The following is a 20876-nucleotide window of genomic DNA, read 5'->3' as shown; positions in this document are numbered from 1 at the left end:
ACACGAGGTGGGATGGAAAACCTACTTCAGTTCTGGAGGCAGAGGTGCATGAATTACAAGGAAAACCAATCACAAATAAGGAGTCTTCCAGGAAGGTTGCTGCTCCAGTCTCCAGAGGACAGTTTCTCAGACAGAGCGATAGGGCTGACTTTACTCTTGATCCTGTGAAAAGGAATTCTAACCCATTCTGGCAAGACACAAGCAAGCAGAACCACTCCACGCTACATCCACTTCACACCACTTGCTGTCCTAGTGGAGAATCCTACAACCAGGATTAGGGGAGCTCTGCCTCCATCCAGGTGGAGGCCAGGGATAACTGGGTTTACTGGATTGTGTGGATTTGATGGCCTGGCACATCAGACTCGCAGGAATATAAAGCTTTAGTAGATACTGGTGCACATTTTACCTAATGTGATCAAGCTATGAAGAGGCAGAACCTATTAGTATTTCTGGAGTGAGGGGGATCACAACAGCTAACTGGCCCAGAGGATCAGTGTATCCTTGGAATAGACTATCTTAGGAGAGGGTATTTCAAGGATCCAAAAGGATATCGGTGGGCTTTTGGTATAGCTGCCTTGGAAACAGAGGAAATTAAGCAGCTGTCAACTTTGCCTGGTCTCTCAGAGGACCTGTCTGTGGTGGAGTTACTGAACGTCGAAGAACAGCAGGTGCCTCTTGCTACTACCACAGTGCGCTGGCGGCAATACTACACCAACTGAGACTTCCTGATTCCCATCCATACGCTGATTCACCAACTAGAGATCCAAGCAGTGATCAGCAGAACCCGTTCACACTTTAATAGCCACATATGGCCAGTGCAAAAGTCTAATGGAGAATGGAGACTAGAAGTGGACTATCGTGGCCTGAATGAAGTCACGCCGCCATTGAGTGCTGCTGTACCAGACATGCTAGAACTTCAATATGAACTGGAATCAAAGGCGGACAAGTGGTACGCCACTACTGATATTGCAAATGCGTTTTTCTTGATCCCTTTGGCTGTGGAGTGCAGGCCACAGTTTGCCTTTGCTTGGAGGGGCATCCAATACACCTGGAATCGACTGCCCCAGGGGTGGAAACACAGCCCTACCATCTACCATGGACTGATCCAGGCTGCAGTGGAACAGGGTAAAGCTCCAGAACACCTGCAATATGACATCATTGTATGGGGCAATACAGCAGGAGCAGTTTCCGAGAAAGGGGAGAAAATAATCCAAATCCTTCTGAAAAATTGTTTTGCCATAAAACAAAGTAAAGTCAAGGGACCTGCACGGGAGATGCAGTTCTTGGAAATAAAATGGCAAGATAGACATCATGAGATACCAAAGGATGTGATCAACAAAATGACAGCTATGTTTCCGCCAACTAATAGGAAAGAAACTCAGGCTTTCTTAGGTGTTGTGGGTTTTTGGAGATTGCACATTCCAAACTACTGTATGTTTGTAAGCCCTCTTTATCACGTGACCCAAAAGAAGGATGATTTTAAGTGGGGTCCTGAGCAACGACAAGCCTTTGAACAAATTAAATGGGAGATAGTTCTAGCAGTAGCCCTTGGGCCCATTCGGACTGGGCAAGATGTAAAGAATGTGCTCTACACTGCAGCTGGGGAGAATGTCCCTACCTGGAGCCTCTTCCTGAAAGCACCAGGGGGAAACTCGAGGACGACCTTTGGGCTTTTGGAGTCAGGGATGTAGAGGTTCTGAGGACCACTATACTCCAACTGAAAAAGAGATATTGGCAGCTTACGAAGGTGTTTGAGCTACTTCAGAAGTGATTGGCACTGAAGCACAGCTCCTCTTGGCGCCCTGGTTACCAATGCTGGACTGGATATTTAAAGGGAGGGTTTCTTCTACACATCATGCAACTGATGCTACATGGAGCAACTGGGTCATGCTTATTACACAAAGAGCTCAAACAGGAAATCCCAATCATCCAGGAATCTTGGAAGTGATCATGGACTGGCCAGACGGCAAAGATTTTGGCATGTCACCAGAGGAACAGGTGACACATGCTGAAGAAGCCCCATTGTATAATAAATTGCTTCTCATGTTCTGGCAATGTACCTTGTTTACTGATGGCTCCTGCCATATTGTAGGAAAGCATCGGAGGTGGCTGTATGGAGTCCCCTACAACAAGTTGCAGAAACTGCTGAAGGAGAAGGTGAATTGAATCAGTTTGCAGAGGTGAAACTATGCAGCTGGCTTTAGACATTACTGAATGAGAAAGGTGGCCAATACTTTACCTCTATATTGACTCATGGATGGTGGCAAATGCCCTGTGGGGGTGGTTGTGGCAATGGAAGCAGAGCAACTGGCAGCACAGAGGTAAAACCATCTGGGCTGCTGCATTACAGCAGGATATCGCTGCTTGGGTGGAGAACCTGGTTGTAAAAGTACATCATGTAGATGCTCACGTACCCAAGAGTCAAGCCACTGAAGAACATCTACAAGAACCAGCATGTAGATCAAGCAGCCAAGATTGAAGTGGCACAGGTGGATTTGGACTGGCAACATAAGGGTGAATTATTTATAGCTTGGTGGGCTCATGACACTTTAAGCCATCAAGGAAGAGATGCAACATATAGATGGGCCTGAGATAGAGGGGTAGACTTGACCATGGATGCTATTGCACAGGTAATCCACGAATGTGAAACATGCGCTGCAATTAAGCAAGCAAAGCGGTTAAAGCCTCATTGGTATGGAGGACAATGGGTAAAATATAAATATGGGGAGGCTTGGCAGACTGACTATATCACACTCCCACAGACCCACCAAGGCAAGCGCCATGTGCTTATAATGGTGGAAGCAACCACCAGATGGCTGGAGACGTATCCTGTGCCCCATGCCACTGCCCAGAACACTATCCTGGGCCTTGAAAGACAAATCTTGTCTTGACATGGCACCCCAGAAAGAACCAAGTCAGATAATCATACTAATTTCTGAAACAATCCCATAGACACTTGGGCCAAAGAGCATGGCATTGACTGAGTATATCACATTTCCTATCATGCACCAGCCTCTGGGACTATTTAACTGTTAAAGACTACGTTGAAAGCAATGGGTGGTGGAACTTTGAAACATTGGCATACTCATTTAGCAAAGGCCACCTGGTTAGTCAACACGGGAGGATCTGCCAGACAATCTGGTCCTGCCCAATCAAAGCTTTTAGGTACTGTAGAGGGGGATAAAGTTCCTCTAGTGCACCTTAAAAATATGCTTGGGAAAACAGTCTGCGTCATTCCTGCCTCAGGCAAAGCCAAACCTATTTATGGGATTGCTTTTGCTCAAGGACCCGAGAGCACTTCGTCGGTAATGCAGGAGGATGGGGAAGTTTGATGTGTGCCCCAAAGGGATTTGATTTTGGGTGAGAATAACCAATGAATTTAATTGTATGATGTTAATTGTTACATAATATTGTATATTGTCACTTCTATATGCCTATTAGTACACTGGGTGTTTTGTGGCACCCATCTCTACCACTTTGGATTTGAAGATCTGACCCTGACTCCATTTCAACTGCTACACCAGCGGAGACTGACTTTGGTGAAACCAGATCAGCGCAGCCATAATACAATCAGAGCTGGCTTCAAGATACAATTACAAGGGGTGGATACTGTCATGGTTTCAGCTGGAATAGTTACTTTTCTTCTTAGTAGCTGGTGCAGTGCTGTGTTTTGGCTTTACTGTGAGAACAATACTGATAACAAACTGATGGTTTTACTTGTTGCTAGGTAATGTTTATTCTAAGTCAAGGACTTTTCAGTTTCTCAGGCCCTGCCAATGAGAGGGCTGGAGGGGCACAGGAAGTTGAGAGCGAACAAAGCCAGGTCAGCTGAACCAAATTAGCCAAAGGGATATTTCATACCATATGACATCATGCTGAGTATATATAAGCTGGGGGAAGAAGGAGGAAGGGGCAATATTCAGAGTGATGGTGCTTGTCTTCCCGAGTAACTGTTATGCATGATGGAGCCCTGCTTTTCTGGAGATGGCTGAACACCTGCCTGCTGATGGAAAGTAGTGAATGAATTCCCTGGTTTGCTTTGCTTGTGTACATGGCTTTTGCTTTACCTATTAAACTGTCTTTATCTCAGCCCGTGAGTTTTTTCACTTTTACTCTTCCGATTCTCTCCCCTATCCCACCTTGGGGAGGAGTGAGCAAGTAGTTGTGTCTCCGGCTGAGGTTAAACCATGACAATGGCTTCTGTGACAGATGCACTCAACTCCTTGACCAAACTAGTGGTAGTTTGGTTCAGGCTCCAAAGGAGGTGAAGACCTAAGCTGTAACTGGGCCAAGAACTTCTCTAGTTCCAATCTGTTCTCTGGAAACCCCCAAAGGAATGGAGTGATGTGGTGAGCATCAATGCATATGAAATTGGAACACCAATCATGTGATTAATACAAAGCAGGTGGCTTTTCCAAGACTCTTATATCAAGGAACAAAGTTGTGGGTACCAGGTGTATTATTGTATTGGATTTACATGGTAAGGTTTTGGTAGTGGGGCTACAGGGGTGGCTTCTGTGAGAAGCTGCTAGGATCTTCCTCTATCCGACAGCCAATGCCAGCTGGCTCCAAGATGGACCCACTGCTGGACAAAGCTGAGCCTATCAGCGATGGTGGTAGTGCCTCTCTGATAAAATATTTAAGAAGGGGGAAAAACTGCAGCAGAAACAGCAGTTGGGAGAGAGGAGTGAGAATATGTGAGAGCAACAACTCTGCAGACACCAAGGTCGGTGGAGGAGGAGGTGCTCCAGGCACCAGAGCAGAGATTCCCCTGCAGCCTATGGTGAAGACTATGGTGAGGCAGGCTGTCCCCCTGAAGGCCTATGGAGGACCCCATGGAGAGCCTGCTCTGGAGCAGGCTCTTGGCAGAACCTGTGATCCTGTGGAGAGAGGAGCCCACACTGGAGCAGATTTGCCGACAGGAACCACAGCCCTTAGGTGGTTGCTTTGCTCCTCTGCAATGTGCAAAGGATATACCTAGCAAAATTCACAGGGTAGTGATATTTCCTTAGCTTTAGGAGATGCTCCTAACCACAGCTTTTTTTTTTTTAATGCTGAGTGGTTTGTTATGTGGCAAAATGATCAGCAATGAGTATCAGAATTTAGCAACAGCATATGGTATGATACCCTGTGTACCCCATGACATGGCCTCATGGCAATGATCATGTCTTCTGATCTCTGTTCTCTCTTTCTAAGCATACCCTTAATCTCGTGGGAGATCCCAAATATGTAGATATAAAATGAGGAAAATCCCTTTTGTAATGCAGGTACTGAGACAGCAACCAGCTTTTTTTTTAAAAAAAAAAACCAAAACACCAATGGGCAAATGATGCTTTAATCTGCCTATCTACATTTTACCTGGCTGCTTTGTTTTAGCTTTCTCAAAAAAAGGAGCAACTGCAGATACCCATATTTTAAGGTATCTATTTAAGACTAACCCTACAAGTTCACTCCATCTATTAAACCATTACTTGATAATTCAGAGTTGCAACAAAATACTTAATCTTTTTTTTCTTATGTGTGTCCTGGTTTCAGCTGGGATAGAGTTAATTTTCTTCTTAGTAGTTGGTTCAGTGATGTGTTTTGGCTATGATGTGAGAGCAACGTTGATAACACACTGATGTTTTTAGTTGTTACTGGGTAATGTTTATACTCAAGGACTTTTCAGTTCCTTGGTCCCTGCCAGCCAGAGGGCTGGAGGGGCACAGCAAATTGGGAGGGGACACAGCCAGGACAGGTGACCCAAGCTACCCAAAGAGGTATTCCATACCATATGAAGTCATGCTGAGTATATAAACTGGAGGAAGAAGGAAGGGGGGGACATTTGGAGTTATGGCATTTGTCTTCCCAAGTAACCGTTACACGTGATGGAGCCCTGCTTTCCTGGACATGGCTGAACACCTGCCTGCCCATGGGAAGTAGTGAATGAATTCCTTGCTTTGCTTGGTAAAGCAAAAGCTGTGCACACCTTTTCCCCTGCCTTTCCATTTTGCTATTATTATTATTGTTAGTATTACTGTTATTATCGTTCTTACCTCTTTATTCTGTTTAAATTATTAAATTGTTCTTATCTCAACCCTTGAGTTGTACATTCCAATTCTTCTCCCCATCCCTCTGGGTGAGGGGGAGTGAGTAAATGGCTGTGTGGTACTCGGTTGCTGGCTGGGGTTAAACCACAACACCTCCCTTCTTCCTGGGCTCAACATTACTCCTGATTTTCACCACCTCCTCCCCCATAAGTGGCTCAGGGGGATGGGATATGGGGGTTGCAGTCAGTTCATCACACAATGTCTCTGCTGCTCCTTCCTCCTCACACTCTTCCCCTGCTCCAGTGTAGGTCCTTTCCATGGGGTGCAATGCTTCAGGAACAGACTGCTCCAGCATGGATCCCCCACAGGGTCACAGGTCCTGCCAGAAAACCTGCTCCAGCATGGGCTCCTCTCTCCACATGGTCACAGGTCCTCTCAGGAGCCTGCTCCAGCATGGGCTTTCCATGGCTTCACAGCCTCCTTCAGGGCACATCCACCTGCTCCAGCAAGGCATCCTCCATGGGCTGAAGGTAGATATTTGCTCCACCGTGGACCTCCATGGGCTGCAGGTGGACAGCCTGCTTCACTATGGTCTTCATCATAGGATGCATGGGAGTCTCTGCTCTGGTGCCTGGAGCACCTCCTCTCCCTCCTTCTTCACTGACCTTGGTGTCTGTATAGGTGTTGCTCTGACATATTCTAACTCCTCTCTCCCAGCTGCTGTTGTGCAGCAGCTTTTTTCCCTTATTAAATGTGTTATCCCAGAGGCGCTACCACAGTCCCATCGCTGATTGGCTCAGCTTTGACCAGTGGTGGGCCTGTCTTGGAGCCAGCTGGCACTGGCTCTATTGTACATGGGGGAAACTTCTGGTGTCTTCTCACAGAAGCCACCACTGTAGCTCCCCTGCTACCAAAACCTTGCTGTGCAAATCCAATACAAACATCTGCCCTGGAAGTTTAAAAAGTGCAGATGAAGCATAAATGTCACAAAGCTAGACAGTGCAGAATGCAGACGAAACAGCAATTTATATATTTTGATTTAGATTTCTTTAAAGAAAATATATGGCAAAACCTAAATTGATTTTGTTAAGACCAAATGTGGACTTATTCTGGTTATACTAGAGTAAACCTGGGGTCTTGCCACTGACAGTGATGTGATGCCAGATGTCCCTAAGTGTGGGTACAGAGTTTTGCCTATTGTGTCAGAATATTTATTAGTTGAGGCAATATGATAGATGGGACAGGCAACTTGTCTCTTCTTCAGCATCACAGTTATTTCTACAAGACTACTTGTGGGGTAATGGGAGGAAATTCTCCCTGGGGTATCTCAGACCAGTGGTTTCTAAACAGCATTCCACTGACACACATTGGATGAGCAGCTGCGTGCAGTAGCAGTCATAAGTATTGTGTTTTGAATTGGAAACAAGATCTTTACCTCTTCTACATCAACTTTAAGCATGTCTTATCAGTTTTACTGAGTTGTAGTCTCTACTATGAAAATGTAATGAACACAAATCTAAACGGTGTCTTACATTGTGTTCCTGTGCAGCCAAAATAAGAATCAAGGATTATCCTTAACATTCTCTACCACATTTATTGCTTTATTAAAAGAAACTTACAGCCTTTAATAAACAAGTAGATAAGCAAGGAAAGAAGCCTTCTTCCGTAACATCTTGTTTAGTTTATCCAATGGGTGTGCATCTGATACAGGGAGTTATTATGGAATATGTGGTGGGAAAACAAAAAGAAAATTACAAAAGCTTCTCTATAACTTCCACATGCACACCCGTGGAATAAAGCTGTAACTTTTTAAGTACAAAGGAAAGGATGAGTTTTTTAATTGTTTTGTGGTTTGAGTAGGTTTTTTTTTTTTGTTTAATGCCTGTCTTTTTTATTCACTGAGGAAAGTGAGAAAAGATATATAAATATGAGCTGCCCTCTCCTCTCCCTCTCCTTCTCTCTCTTCTCACCCAAAATCAAATCCCTTTGGGGCACACATCAAACTTCCCCATCCTCCTGCATTACCGACGAAGTGCTCTCGGGTCCTTGAGCAAAAGCAATCCCATAAATAGGTTTGGCTTTGCCTGAGGCAGGAATGACGCAGACTGTTTTCCCAAGCATATTTTTAAGGTGCACTAGAGGAACTTTATCCCCCTCTACAGTACCTAAAAGCTTTGATTGGGCAGGACCAGATTGTCTGGCAGATCCTCCCGTGTTGACTAACCAGGTGGCCTTTGCTAAAAAAAATAAAAAAAAATAAAAAGAAAACAAAATTGTGGAAATTGTAGGAGTAAACATGTTTGAGTGGTGGACTTGGTTTGCGGTCTTGATGAATTTTTTACCCATTGGCCAAATTATTTTTGACATCTTGCCTAGGACAAACCATATGGGTGACATGGGCAAATATCACGGGGGTAACAGACTTTTGTTTGAGTCTGCAACAGGCAGACAACCCCTTTAGAACTTGTTTAATTGGTATTCCCCTGCAAGAGAATGAAACAAGTTTTGATGGGTTTTGGAATGTTAAAGCAGTGGATCTGACTTCCAATCAGAATGGTACATGTATGAGTACAAATGGGCAATATGTTTGACCTTCTGTGTGTAATGCAGCGTGGCAGAAGACGGTTATTGAGAATTTAAATCAGCCACATCATTTACCTTTGCAGGAGTTAGACCTATTGGCTAGCGTTGTACCTGTTGAATATGTTAATGTTACTGCAACTGGTATGGCAGACTGTACCCACATGTCATCACCACTTCAACCCATGAATGGCACTGGAGTAATTTGGGTTGGTGACGCGTGGCAGATATGACTAACACGTCAAGGTGAACATGGGTTTTATACAGGGTTTCAAAATCTAACCGGTTCACCTATTTGGGGTGAATTGAAAACTGGGGGTTTCCATGTAGATGTAGCAGGGGGTTATCAGTTGCCGCTGGGAGTCTTTTTGATATGTGGGGACAGAGCGTGGCTAGGAATACCTATGCATCCTGTTGGTGGACCATGTTATTTAGGGCGTTTGACTTTGCTCCACATATGAAAGACATTGAAAATGACTCAACTATCTCATACATCACGGAGGGCACTGCGCACCTTTGATGAAACATGTAATGACCAAGTTGATCTACATTCAGTAACAGCAAATGTCCTAGCCTCCATATTTATGCCGGGGGCAATGGCAGCATTAAATGCTAAGAATATGCAAAGGTTAGCGTGCTGGGGAGAGAAACAATTTAATCTTACATCGCAGATTTTAAGTTTGTTATTGCTTGATGTAGATAGTGTTAGGGATGCTACGTTACAAAATAGGGCTGCAATAGATTTTTTGTTATTAGCACATGGACACAGTTGTGAGGATTTTGAGGGATGTGTTGTATAAACCTTTCCGATCATTCCATATCGATGCACAAGAAGTGGTCAAAACTGCAGGGAAACATGAAGCATATTCTTGCTGATGATAATCCTTTTGATGAATGGTTGAGAGGACTGGGGATAACACGTTGGTTAAAGATGTTATTGATGGAAGTAATACGCTTTGTTATAACCATTGTTGTAATGTCTTTAGTTTTTAGCTGTTTATTTTCTTGTTTGAAGAAAGGTTTAACATCTATTGTGAAACAGACATGGGTTGTCCAAAAAGAAAAAGGGGGATATGTAGAGGGATTTTTAAAGGACCGAGACATATGTTACCATTGTCTGGGTTGGACAACCCAGGCCTGTTAGTTGAAGCTGCAGAGCAGCTTTAAATTGTCCCGGGGACAAGCAGTGGGAGAAAGAAAACAAGCTATGCACAAACAAGAAGCCAGGTGCAGAGCAAGTCCTTGGAACTGCGAAATCAACACACTCTCATCGGCACACTCTGATCAGGCGTCTGCAGCATGCTCACCAATCAGCGACACGGATGCCCACGTGGCCAGAGACTTTTATCCAATCACCTGTGTGTAAAGTCGTGTGAGCGGTCGGTTTAAGTTATAAATATGACCTGTTTGTTTAATAAAGTGAGCACGGTATGTAGCCATATTGGTGTGATTGTCATGACTTGGCCGACTCTCCACGGGGGACCCTCTTCGGTCATCTAATGGGAACTATTAATAATTACAACTTTTGCCTTTTCTCCTTGGAGAGTCAATCTATGAAGGAGATGTCCTTCCACATCTTGCCCTTCCCCACCAGTTTAATAACAGTAGCGTTTGAGAACTTTGAAAATTTTGAATACCCTTGGTTTGTTGAAACCAGCATGAACCTATTGCTAGAAATACCAAATATGTTCCAGGTCTTTTTAAAGTTTAAGCAACTGTTTAAGATCTGGCCCAAAGTTGGATGGGGTTGAGTGGAAGGGTGTGTCGGATAGTATGGGCAAGTGCCTAGGACAGTGGGCATGTCCAGTGTTTTGGAGCTTCACCCCTGAACAAGTGCAGAATCTGGAAAAACTACTGAAATATTTGGAAAAAGTATACTGTCACCCTGGCAATTCCAGAGGAGCACAAATTACTGCAATGTGTTGGAGCCATGCCCATGCCTACGAAGTCCTGTTTAACACTTCAGTATTCTTAAGGGGAAGAGAAGGTCTCTGGATCTGATGGCAAAGCTGATGTCCTGTAGGTGGGTCTATTACATGGGGCTCAGTGCAATTCACACACCAAGTAGAGGTATTTCTATCCTTTTATTCTACTTTTCACAGACTAGGGAGCTAGGTGGTTATCCACAAAAACTAACTCTCCTCTTAACACATAGTAAAACACTTTATACACTTTGAACAATTGTTTATAATTATGCTTAGTCACACTTAATTCTCACTGGTTCTTACAAGCCTCGTCTTAATTTAAAGGTACAGTATTCTGTTTTTTTCACCCCACATGTTCTGTGGGGAGGTGGTTTTGTTAGTAGGGGGCTTTCTTTGTTCGGGGAGTGGATCGTTTAGTATGCTAATTAGGCTAGTTCACACTTAGTTCCAGTAAATTTCTGTTTGGTCTCATTAACCATTTGGTTCTCCTTGAGCTTATCTTGTGCCCAAACTTGACATATTTATGATGTCTATCCTTTCTCCCAAGGGCATGTTTTGTTAACTGTTTGTAACAACCTCTGCTTTTCAAACTCTTTCTTGTTTTTCCTTATAGATATTTACATATTTTGTTTAAATTTCAAGTTAAATAACAGACTGGCCTTCTATATAATCACGTATCTGTGAGCCAATTGACTATAATTCCCCCCTTTGAGACCATCTACGAATACTTTTCTTTAGATAAGTCTCACCTTATCTCCTGATCGCATTATCAAAATTGAACGGCATTTACAGGCACATTGAATCAATGCATAAATAATACAAATACTAACAATCCAATTATTAATATGCTTAAAAACCTTTTTATCCATGTGGTTAAATTAGGGAACCAAAATATTAACCATTTCCATGTTTCTTCTGATATTGTATGAACTCAGTCTAGGATAGAATGAATTTTGTAGTTAAAATGTAATGAATATAAGATACATGACATCCCCTGTGTATTGTGTCTGCCAACATCTTGTGAGGCTGTGGACATCCTGTTATCTGTCGGCATCCTAAGCTAAAACACACCCAAGGAGGAAAGACGGGTAGCAAGAGCTGGTTGAAACTGGTAACTCACCCAACTCAGCATTTTCTGGCAAAAGGTGAAAAGTACACCTTGAGGAAGACCTACGGCCTTCCTCCCAAAGACCACCACCCACATCCCGAGGACCCCTGCCCACAGTTCTTGGAAGGATTTGCACAAGCACAAAAGACTGATAAGCTAATTAACATACGAAGCAAGAGTAGGCGGGTTTAGGTAATGACTATGTATAGGCATTAATTGAGTAGTCATTGTTTTATGGTATAAATATAAGATAGTTAGTTACTTTAGACATGCACGTTAGGCGGAAGGATCCCCCGTGCATCCAGCGCTGCCAATAAAGGATACTTAGTCACCAAGAAATTTTGACTTCGTTCTTTAAATCACTTCAAATCCTAAAGGTATCATCCTTTTGTATTTCCTGTAAAATTTTAGTTTCCAAATTTCATTCAAATCAGTAGAAATGTGTCCACTTTGATACATGTATACACAGTAACTAGTATTTAGTACAGTATACACTCCTTCGTATGAAACTAAAAGCATAGCTAAAACCATTCTATCTTGAATTGTAATGTCAGCTAATTGTCTAACTTCCTGTTGTAAATCTGCAAGGGCATCAGCAGTTTCATTTCCAATTTTTTTCTATAATTGCAGAGATATTTACAATAGCATATTCCTGCCCAATTATTTGGTAAAATTTTTCTAGACTTTTTCCTGCAAAGCTAATACCAGCCTTTTCCTTCTGGAGCAGGCCAGGACTTTTGAAAATTCCCTCCCCAATTAATAATTTAACTGCACTTAGAATAGTTTCCTACCATGTTATTATTACAGTCAAATCTACCAATGCCTTTCAGAGGAGTACACAACTGGACACATTTAAAATAACCACTCTGGTGATTTGGAATGTCTATATCCCATTCTTCTTGTTGGCTATCTAAACTTGTATTGAAAGAAGTATTTCTCTATAAGTTTTGCCAAGATGTTTCTGCTGGAATGAGGATTCCTGTAAGTGAGGTTCCTTTTTTTGAATTTCAGGGAAGTGTGTACAGACCCAAAAATTTGTCTTATTTGCAATTTTAATTGCTACCTCAATTATTTTGAGGTGGACATTATGGTCCCATGGACTTGGAAGACTATTCTTGCTCCCTTTGAGTATTGGTAATATCAAGTAAAAGAAGACTACTAACCTGTTTAGTTTGTTCTTTTCTAATTTTAAAAGTTGGTATACTTGTAAAGATACAATAACAATGTTACTATTCCTAATAATACAAAGTATAATAAAATTTCTCTAAATGAACTACTGATTCCCAATTTGTCCAGGTGCAGTTCATTGATTCCATGTTAATTTCAAACGTCTGGTCTCTCTTGACTTCCACTCTTCCAGAGGGGCACTCTTCACTCAAGTATAGTGAATCCAAGAGTCTATTCCCTTTACATTGATTGCTGTGGGTGTGATTAATAATACTAAATATGGTCCTTTCCAACGTTCTTTCAGAGGTCCATCTTTCCAGGTTCTGATATAAACTAGATATCCTGGTTGGAAGGTATGTACTGGGGTGTCCAGAAGTACAGGTGCTCTTTTGTTCAGGCACCTATGAAGTGAAGATAAAGTACATCCCAATGATAACATGTGTTCAGTAAGTATCTGATTTCCGCTTATATGCATCTGATCACCTTTCCCTGTTAAGCTACTTACTGGGTATGGTTTGCCATATAAATTTTCAAAAGGACGAATTCCTTCTCAAATCTCGGGGGTAATTTGGATTCATAATAAAGTTATGGGTAAGACATCTATCCATTTAATTTGTGTTTCCTGGCATAATTTTTAGATTTGTCTTTTCAGAGTCTGATTTGCTCTTTCTACTTTCCCACTAGGTTGTGGTCTCCAAGGTGTAAGACCCAATCAAACTGTAAAAACTTAGCAATTTCCTGCACTACCTTAGTAATAAAATGAGGCCCATTATCTGATGCTGTCCCCTTGGGTATTCCAAACCTAGGAATAATTTCTTTAAATAACATTGATTACTTCTCTTGCCTTGTTGGTTCGACATGGGAAAGCTTCTACCCATCCAGAAAATGTATCTACAAATAGCAGCAGCTATTTATACATACCAATTACATCTTGGTAACTTGGAGAAATCTATTTGCCAATATTATTTTTGGATTATTTCTGCAACAAATCAGGCATTGTTTCATGATAATATTAGCAAGCTGTTGCATTCTCGGCCGTACAGCATAATGTCTTATGCTTGCCACTATTGCCTTGGCTCCCATGTGGGTTTCCTCTTGGATTTTCTTTATAATTCCCTCATTAATGGAGCAGTAACCATAATCTGTCAAGTGTCCATTGTCTACCATCCATTTTCAGTTTTGGTACAATTCAGAAGTTTTGCCAATTGATCAAACTTTTCAGAGTAATTTGGAGGCTCTTTAATGCTAACTTCTCAACAGGAATCAAAGCTCCCATTACAGAATTTGATAGATCTATTAGTTTTTCAGCTTCATCTGATCTTCATTTACCTTTAATTACATCTGGTTTTCCTTTCTGGTGAGCCTTGCAGTGAATCATAGGTACTTCTTTTAGTTTTTGAGCTGCATCTAAGAGTCTTAACATTTCTTTACTGTGTTTGATTGGTGTTCCTTGTGAGGATAAAAGACCTCATTCTTTCCAAATGGTCCCATGAGCATGTACTACCCCAAATGCATATTTTGAATCCGTATAAATATTTACTTGTTTATCTTCAGACAGTTATAGGGCTTCAATCAGTGCAATAATTTCGTCTTTCTGAGCTGATGTATTGAAAGGTAACAGCTTAATTTCTATTTAATCTTTCAAAGTTACCACAGCATATCCTGTTTTTTTCTGCCCATTGTCCATAAAGCTGCTTCCATCAGTGAATAACTCCCAGTCCAGATTCTCTAAGGGTATATCTTTCAGATCTGGTCAGCTGGAGTATACCTGTTCTATGACATGTAGACAGTCATGTTCCAATTCATTATCTTCATTAACAGGAGGTAGGTTTGCATGATTCAGGACAGAAGTCACCTTCAAAGTGACATCATTTTGTTTGATCAAGGATGCCTGATATTGAATCGATCTGTTTAGGGACAACCAGTGATGACCCTTCTGCTCCAATACTGCCAAAACAGCATGAGGCACAAAAAGTGATAATGGGTCATCCCAAAGTCACTTTTCGAGCTTCTGTAATTAATAATACCATTGCTGCCACAGCTTTGAGTCACCCTGGTCATCCCTTGCTCACTTCATCTAATTGCTTAGAGAAGTATGCCACCGGCCTTTTCCAGTCTCCAAGGGTTTGAGTCAGAACTCCTAAGGCCACATGTTGTTTTTCATATACATATAAAATGAAAGGCTTACTCAAGTCTGGCAATCCCAGAGCAGAGGCCCTCATAAGTTCCAATTTTATAGTATCTAAGCTTTTACAACATTCAGGAGTGCATTCAAGAATTTCTTCAGGCCCTTTGATAGCAGCATATAACAGTTTAGCAATTAAACTGAAATATGGTATCCACAGGTGACACCATCTGGTCATTCCTAAAAATCTTCTTAATTCTTTCTTTGATTTTGGAGGGGCTATGCAGCATATCGCCTCTTTTTGTTCTGTTCCAAATCTTCTCTCGCTCTGCAAAATCTCTAAAACAGGATATTCTACAGTTAGATGAGCAATTTGTGCTTTTTTTTCTGTGATATTGGGTACCCAGCAAGTCCCAAGAAATTCAATAAACTAATGGTGGCTGCCTAACATTCCTGTTTCATTGTGGCTCCCAGTAGGATATCATCTACATATTGAAGCAAGGTAATCGAAGAATTCTTACCTTACCAATCTTCCAGTTCTTTGGACAATGCATTACCAAACAAAGTAGGGTTATTCTTGAATCCCTGGGGTAACACAGTCCAGCAGAGTTGAACTTTTTGTCCTGTCATTGGGTTTTCCCATTCAAATGCAAAAAGGTTTTGACTTTCCTCCTCCAGGGGTATGCAAAAGAAGGCATCTTTCAAATCCAGTACTGTAAAATAGACATCGTTATTAGATAAAGATAACAAAGTATAAGGGTTTGGAACCACAGGATGTGCATTGACTGTGATTCAATTAATTTCCCTCAAATCTTGCACCAATCAGTATTCTTGAGTCTGGGATTTCTTAACTGGTAAGATCGGGTATTATATTCAGATTGACGCTCCTTCAATAGCCCTTATTGAATAAAATCATTTATTAGTGGTTTTAAACCCAAATGAGCTTCTAACTTAATAGGATATTGCTTTTTTTCTTACCAGTTGTGCTCCAGGTTTTAATTCAACCTTTACCAGTGCTGCATTCTTTGCTCTTCCAGGTCTGTTGGTTGCCCATGTAGTGGGTATTACAGCATGCAAAATTTCCTCTGGGATGTTTGCATCTCTCCATTGTTTCTCTATTAATAAACAGATTTGAGCCTTCCAAGCTGTTTCCTTTGGCAGGTGTAGCTGTATTGTCTTATCAGAGAAAGCTATCTGTGCTCTTAATTTACACAACAGATCTCGCCCTAAGAGGGGTAAGAGACACTCTGGCATATAGAGGAATTAATGAGTTACAGTTTTACTTCCAATTTTGCATTCCAGTGGTTTTAAAAATGGTTTCAAAGCTTGCTTTCTCATGACTCCCACAATCAGCATATAGCTATTACTTAAAGGACCCTTATAACTAGTTACAACTGAATATGTCACTCCTGTATCCACCAGGAAATCAATAGTTTCACTCCCCAGCTGAACTGGAACCAGAGGATTGGCTGGGCAAATTTTAATATTGTCCCCCAGTCCCCTTCAGTCTGAATTTGAAGCTTCCAGCATAATCAGATCAGCTTCAGGGGTCATCCACACCCCACACCCCTTGGGGAGTTGTTCTTTTTGGGCACTCGTTTTTCCAATGTCCCTCTCCTTTACAATAGGCACATTGATTCGGCCCCATGGAACTTTCTAAAATGGAGTCCAGCCCCAGCCTCTACCTCTATCCCACATATTTTCTCAATAACATCCTTGATCTCTTCCCTTGCCTCTCACTGAATTCTCAGCAGTCACAACAAATTAGCCTGCATTTTCTGATCTTTTAGTCTTTCTTTTTCTTTCTTTTTTTTCTCTGCTTCATCTCGATTATTATATATTTTATAAGCTATTTCTATCAATCGAGAGATAGTCATTCCTCCTACCCCTTCTATTTTCTGTAACTTTTTTCTTATATCTGAAGCCAATTGTCCAATAAACAGCTTATTAAACATTCTCTTATTAGTCTCATCTTCAGGATCTAAATCAGTCCACTTTCTAGCAGCCTCACACAATGTCTCATAAAATACTGAGAGATTCTCATAAATTCTTTGTCTAATTTCATATAACTTTGACACATTCTTTGATTTCTGGACCCCATATTGTATACCATATAAAATCAATTGCTGATATTGTTTAATCATTTCCTTCCCAGCACCAGAATTTGCGTCCCATTCTGGATCAGTTTTAGACATAAATCTGGCAGGATCATCATTAGCATTTTGCCTCTGATTCTCTTGTTTGGCTTTTTCCAAAACCAATCGCTTTTCTTGTGGAGTAAAAAGTGTTTAACAGTGTTTGCATGTCATTCCAGATAGGATTATGATTCAGCACAATTGATTCCTCTAACTGATACATTTTATCTGGATTATCTCTATACGATTCCACTGATAGTTTTCAATTTAGTAAGTCTGAGCTGGTAAACAGGACATGCAAAAACACTGGTAAACCTTCAACTCCCACTGCCTGCCGGAGTGGTGCCTGTATCACTGGGTGTTGAGCCTGAGTTCTTCTGAAATGGGAGAGAAATTTCTCTCTTCCATTTGAGGAGATTGTTCATCAAAATTGTTACTAGCCTCTTCTTGTCTGATCAGTGGTACCAACAACTGTACATCCTCCAGCTCCTCGTTTCTCTTAATATACCCCTTCCCAATATCACAAGCCAAACAGCACCTCTGAGTCTTCTGTAATCCACTTTCAGCCATAGATACAATTCAGATCATTGTCTAGCAATTTACATTTCTTTCTCATTTCACGATTATCACGCAAGGCAAAGAACAAATCAACATATGGTACATCATCCTATTCACCCACTCTTCTACAGAAAAGCATTAACTGCAATATAGTATTATAGTTCAAAGTCCTATTTTCTGGCCATTTCTCGCTGTTGTCCAGCTTATACTTTGGCCATCACTGATTACAGTATCTGTGTAATTTTCTTTTAGTTAAGGGATCCCCATCAAAATACTTCCAATTTTTCAGGACACATTCTAAAGGAATGCAAAGGGGTTTTTCTATGGAAGTGGAGGAACTCATTTCAGTACCAAAAAAATAATTATACAATGTTTCATACACTATAATTACAAATGCATACACCTCAAACCCAAGTTTTCACACACATTCAAAATCCAAGTTTGAAAACATGTATGTAATACATCAAAACCCAAGACGTGCGTCACCAAAGCGTAGAAAAAAATATGCTCCTGCTGCGTATTGTCTTGATGCATCTTATGCAGAGCCCAAACCAAAACCCCAAATCCTGCTGCTTCTTTTTTCAATTACCAGTCACGCCCCTTTCACCCAAGAAACACGTCTATAAAAAGCAAGTAACAAGCACTGCGGCTACTCCAACCCTGACAACATGCACTGTGGCTACTCCAACTCCCACAATGGGTGATGCAGCTGAACCTGAGAACCAACCTGTGTTGGTATCAGTTGCCCCTATACACAAGAAGAAATGGACATGAAAATCATCTCATTTAGTAAAGGAGGATGAAGCAGGGCCATCACAAGAACCAGAGGAAGAGGCATAACAAGAGGTAGTCACTAAATCCCTATCCCTGAGTGATCTGCGGGATATGCAGAAAGATTTCAGCCATCACCCAGGTGAGCACATTGTCACCTGGCTGATTTGATGCTGGGATAATGGTGCTAATAGTTTGGAATTAGAGGGTAGGAAATTAAGTAGCTGGGATCACTTTCTAGAGAAGGGGTCATTGACAAGGCAATTGGAAGAGGGACACAAATCTTCAGTCTCTGGAGGCAACTCCTGTCAAGCATTAAGGAAAGGTATCCCTTCATGTCTCCCAGGCAAGTGGACTGCAATAGAGAGAGGTATCCAGTACCTGAAGGAACTAGCTGTGAAAGAGATGATTTATTATGACCAGAACAACATGCAGGTACCCTCAGATCCAGATCTGTAGCTTGTTGTTGTAGTCACAGTCAGATTAAATATTAGTCAGTACAGGAGTGCTTCCCTGAACTGCAGGCTCTGTGTGCTCCCAGCAGGGAGCTGGATTCTTTCCCAGCCCCAGTGGGACTGGTGACTCCAGAGCAGGCTATATCTGGCATCTTTGGCCACCTCTGTAGCCAGCAGGCAGCTGCAGCCTTTTTTGTGGTGCAGGCCAAATGTCTTTAAACTGTCTTGCACTGTTAGAGATTTAGCTCTCTGCTGTGTCAGAATGGCTGAACCTTCCCCATTTTGAGAAAGCCGTTGTAAAGGCAGCTAGCACATTGTCTGAAGGGAAACTGTGGGCGAGCTCCCTGGACATGCCTTCCTGATGAGATCTTCCTGGTATGAGAAGAGAGTGTTGGGTAGCTGGGCATGCTTGGGCCTGTGAAGGAGGGTCAATAAGGGAGCTGGAGAAAACACTTTGACACTGGCCTTGGGATTTCCGTCAAAGGCAGTGTAGACATACCCCATTTTCCTAGAGAACTGTATTGAATTCTTGAGGACAAATGTCTTCAAACTCCATTTATTTGTTGCTGTTTTAAAGTGTTACAGAAAAGCATGTACCTTATCCTTACAATTTAGCAAAATCATAAAAGTGTAATCTCAGGGGATCTCCAAAAAGGAAAGGAATGAGAACATGCTTATTAGATTTGCTAATGATACTAATCTGCAAGCGACTGTGAGTATGTTGGAGGACAGAATTTGAATTTAAAGTGATCTTGACAAATTGAAGGTATGGTCTGAAATAAATAGAATGCTATTCACTGGGGATAGATGTAAGGAACTGCATTTAGGCAGGAATAATCAGCTGCACAAATAAAAGAGGGGAACAACTATTTAAGTAGCAGATACTTATTTGTAGGTTTTATGGCTCACAAGCTGAGTGCAAGTCAACAACATCATGCCCTACCTTTCCTCCTCTGACAAACAAACCCAAGAACAGAAACCCTGCAGCGAATAATGTAAACTTCAGCTTGTGGGGATGTGCAAAGATATACTCCTCCTTTCATTGGGGCCAACAATGTCTCAGCTAGACTGCTGTGTCCCACTGGAGTATTGCCTTAGTCCAATAAAACATTTGGAGTGGGAGTAGAGGGGATTCAAATGTTAGAAGGTCTAGAAAATGTTACTTATGAGGAAACAGGTTAAATTAATTTGTTTTATTCTTCACTTATGTCAAAAGTTGCTAAGTGAATTGCCTTAATATGATTTGTGAAAAGTAATTAAGAAAAGCAAGCTGTGGTGTGGGGTTTCATTTGACTACATCCTGCACCTGCAATTAGAAATGTAAAGGTATAGCAGTCTTTCAAGGAAAATATTTAAGACCACCAAGTTAGAGACTAGAAACTGTTTATAATGGTTTGGATTAGGCTGCCTGGGGATGATATGTGGTCTCTGGGGACATATTTAAGGACAGGTTAGATGAACATCTGCCAGGAATGAAACAGATACAGATGTAGCTGATCTTTGTTCAGATGGAGGGGTGAACTGGAGGTTTTCCTGAGGTCTCTTCCAGCCCCAGCATGAGCCATACATTCAGGAGACGGACGCAGAAAGATAACTGAGATAGTGAAGAGCAAATTGAGCTGATGGTTCTTGACATTGCTTCAGAATATATTGCTTTTTTAGGGATTTCTTTCCCACTTTCACAGTTTCTTCTGCATCTTCCCTCTTTCCATGAGTTGTCTTTCCCTGCCCTTTTTATCATTTCCACCTATGCCTACTTTCTTCCCTTTTTCTCTCCTCCCTCAATATACAGGAGCAAATGGGGTTGTCCCTCAGCTGAGAATAAATTCAAAATGATGACTTCACTGCTGTTCTAGCAGGTATTGTATTGACCCTCACCTTGACCCTTCTCTAACTACTGGCTCTTCAGGGATGCTTCACCTGGCTGCTCGTTGTATTCTCATCTCAGTGTCTGAGGAGACATGCAAATAATTCAGCTGTATAGGTGTACTGGGTCTGGCTGAGATGGAGTTATTCCCCACAG

General features: G+C 41.8%; 1 protein-coding gene across 2 annotated transcripts in view; it reads left to right on the top strand.

Moving 5' to 3' along the window:
• LOC129734125 (splicing regulatory glutamine/lysine-rich protein 1-like) overlaps window positions 1-12000 on the top strand; it is a 96932-nt gene extending 84932 nt beyond the window's left edge. The window contains exon 15 of one of the 2 annotated variants that reach the window (XR_008730114.1): window positions 9596-12000. The gene's annotated coding sequence lies outside the window, so the exon portion shown is untranslated. The remainder of the gene's footprint in view (window positions 1-9595) is intronic. The other variant, XR_008730116.1, reaches the window with a different exon arrangement.
• The last annotated feature ends 8876 nt before the right edge of the window (window positions 12001-20876 follow it).

Source organism: Falco cherrug, chromosome W (assembly GCF_023634085.1).
Source record: "Falco cherrug isolate bFalChe1 chromosome W, bFalChe1.pri, whole genome shotgun sequence".
Lineage (NCBI taxonomy): Eukaryota > Metazoa > Chordata > Aves > Falconiformes > Falconidae > Falco > Falco cherrug.
This window is presented reverse-complemented; position numbering and strand designations above follow the sequence as displayed.